This window comes from Uloborus diversus, chromosome 3 (assembly GCF_026930045.1).
Source record: "Uloborus diversus isolate 005 chromosome 3, Udiv.v.3.1, whole genome shotgun sequence".
Classification (NCBI taxonomy): Eukaryota; Metazoa; Arthropoda; class Arachnida; order Araneae; family Uloboridae; genus Uloborus; species Uloborus diversus.
The window spans coordinates 31,436,115-31,439,872 of record NC_072733.1 but is presented as its reverse complement, the minus strand read 5'-3'; positions in this window follow the sequence as shown (position 1 = coordinate 31,439,872).

Genomic DNA, 3,758 nt, shown 5'->3' with positions numbered 1-3,758 from the left:
TTTGGTAGTATTTTTATGTATAAAATACCAACGATACTTTTGTAAAAACTTCGACTTTAAAAGAGTGCATTTGAGATATTGAGACAACTTTACATTGAAAACACTGAATTATTTTGGGACCAAATGAAAACTATGGGCTAAAGGAATATTCAAGTTACAAGGGTTCGAGTTATCAAGAATTGACTTTATATGTATGTGTGGTTCGTAAATTAATACTCTTTTAAAATTGTTTTATCTTTCTGATAATTATTTGTATATGTTTTCTTATTCATAACATATCATTTTAACTGTTCGTTTTTTTCAGATCCTGATACTGTTCCTGCAATTTTTACTGGAAGTGTTGAAAGTGTCATTACATCTGACAACTATTCTAATGGTAAATTTTTTTCGTTTTGTAGCATTTTAAAAGTCAGAATTTTAGGCGTTTTTTAAGATTCAAAAATAAATGATTTGTTTTCTGAAGTTCTTATCAGTGTGCTTTATATCTTACTGTTATCTGAATTGAAAAACTAATTTAGGGTTGAATTTTTTTTAAGTCAGTACTATGCTATAATTCATGCTTTGATTAAGAGACATTCAATTGATAAATATCAAGTTGATCTCTTTTTAATAAAAGTGTTTTAGATTTGTTATTTGCTTTTATACATATTTTCGACTACTAGATATACAGGCTTGAAGTCAATTACAAGGGAATGTAATTGATTATGATTACAAGCACAAAAAAAGAGGGATTACAATTACGATTAAGATTATAATCCTCTGAGAAAACATAATTACGATTACAGCTACTATCTGATTATGTACAAAATGTAATCAATTACGATTATAATATGCTGATTATGATTAAGATTACAGACTTTTAATGTATATACACTCTATAACAAAATAATCAACACACCAAGAAGCAATCGTCTGATTGCTTTGAAATTTCGTATGCATGAGTGTTTTGACCAGATATGCAAAGGATTAAAATTTGGTGTCCAATGAATGAATAGTTTGATCTCCAGTGCATTGGAACTGAGCATCCAGCAGAGTATATAAGGAGCATTTCTTCAACGGTTGTTAAAACTTTGGTTTGATTGCGATTCAGATTATCTTTCAACAACTTAAAAAATGCCTTGCCGTAAGATTTGTGCTCATTACGAGCAACTGTCCGAGTTTGCAGAGGTTGTATCATTGGATTGAAAGAGGCCAGTTTGAAAAATCGGGGAATCGCTTTTCATTTGAGTCGAACCGATGCAGCGATTTGAAGATGCTGGCAATGATGGGTGGAAAATGGCCGACTTCAGCGTTAGGATGGTAGCGGTCGACTTAGGGCCACAACAGACCATGATTACCAACTGTATTTATATACACAATGTATATACTTTAAAACCCATAGATTGACTATTCTTTTGCTTGAAATTTGTAAAAAAGCAAGAGGTGTCACGTTTCTCATTTAGTGAACCATTGTGGTGTTTGTGCTCAGTTAAAACCAGAGAAATTTGCTAATTTCGAGCAAGTTATTACAAAAATTCCAATTTTTACACAGGGGATAATTATATTCTTCAGTGCGATTTTAGTGAAATTTCTGTATTCTGTGTTGTTCAAAATTAGGGAAAGTATCATGGTAATGGGTGGATTAAAAAGGTAATATTGATGACAATAAGTATAAAAAGATTAATTTTGCTGGTCAACAGATCAATTTGAAACTACATTGAAATATGACTGTAGATTCAAAGCTTTATCAAACAATGCACAGGCTCAGTCAATGTATTTTCACCAAAGGAAGCTAATAGGTGAGTTTTTTAAAGTGCATTTTGATGCAACTGAGAGATGTTCAATAATTTTTGAACTTTAAAAATAAATCTTTGATGTAACATCAGTTAGTGGTGCATAATTTAAACTTTCCTTTCAGTGTCAGAATTGTCTAGATTCTACATGATGTGAATCATTCATTTTAATTAAGCTAAGTTCAATCACAAACTCAGGTGTGTTTTATGGCTAAGTTGAAAAACTGCAATTCTATTTTTGTAATTTATTATTCATTAATTTAAAAAAAATGGAGACATTGATGTGAGAGCAACTAACACTCACCACCTTAATGAAGTTGACAAGTTCTTGAAGTGGTCCTGTCGACAGAAATAGTTTAGCATTGTTGATCTCTTTGAGTAACAGTTATTTAACAAACTTGCTATGAACTATGACCTTCAGTTACAGTTGAATAGCCATAGTATGTCTTCTTTCCTGCCACTCTTAACACTTGTTTTAATTCAATTACAATTGTTGCTAATCCCTTGTCAGAAACTCCTGAAATTTACATTTCCTTCTTCCTCTTCATTTTTAAAAATGACTCACATTTAAAAAAAAGATTCTTTTAAACAGTTAGTAGCACTGTGATAACTTGTCATGAAACAGATTATTTTTTCCAAATTCATTTAGCTTTTGCTCTAAGTTCTAGTCATTAAAAAAGTGGTGTGACACCAAAAGTGATATGTCGTTTATATGTACCAGTGTAACCAGGTTTGACTGTGTACAAGAGCTGTTCAAAAAGTATCTGACCTTCTGTCCTCCCGTGTAAACCAATGAAGCGCTGGCGGCCAAGCTTAGTGGGGATGAAGAGGGGACTGTCATGCGAGTTCAAGTGCATGCACGGTTTCATGTCATGACAAGGCTTCAATCACCAGCAGTCAGCCCTGTAGTATAGACCTCTCTGTAGTGCTCTGTGGTCTTTATCATGCTATAAAATGACAGAGAAATACTTGAGCACCATTACTGCATTAAAATTTTCTAAAGCTTGGCGATTAATGAGTGGAAACAATTAGCAAGATTCAACAGGCTTTTGGGGAGCCTGCCATGAGCAGAACTCAAATAAAAGAGTGGTACAATAAATTCAAAAATGGTCAATTGTTGTGGAAAGTGAATCACATTCAGGCGGGCCATCGACAAACTGGAATGAGAATTTATTGAACAAGTGCGAACTTTAATAACCGAGGACCGTTGTCTTACAGTCCAAAAACTAGCAGAAGAAATTGGAGTCAGCATTGGTACAGTACATTCGATTTTAGTGACAGAATTAATATTGAATTATTAAATTGACTGAGAATTTGATTTTAACTGAGAAAATGAGAAGAGTGTCTGCAAAATTTGTTCCTAAGTTGCTGACAATGGAGCAAAAATAACTTTGCCTTGAAATTGTGCAAGACATGCTGGACAATGCAAACACTTCTGGCTATTTCCTAAGCTGAAATTGCCCCTAAAAGGAACTCTATTTCAAGAAAGAGAAGACATTAAATCTTAAGACGACGGCCGAGCTTAACAGCATTCCAAAAGATGCCTCCAGAAGTATTTTAAATAGTGGCAGAAGTGCTGGGAGAAGTGTGTGCATCACTGAGGTGACTACTTTGAGGGATTAAAGGTTTGTAGCTCTAGCTCAATAAATTTAAGTTTAAATTAACAAAAGTTCGATACTCTTTGAACAGCCCTCGTATAGTTTTATACGCAAACAGATATGTATAAACGTACAAGAAGGGAAAATACGATATTTGTATACTGTTTCATTTTCTTTTAATGTTGCAAGTATTCTGATTTGTTACTACAAGAGAGTCCCGATTATCTGAGTTTCTATTTTAACTGAGCTATCAAATACTTTAATTTACAAAAATATTAATTTTTTTTTAAATGTAAAGTCTCTTTAATTCTCATAAAGTAAGCTCTTTAAGTGTTTTTAAGAAAGTTTTTAAATTTATGAGTTGTATGTGGTTGTATACATTATATAT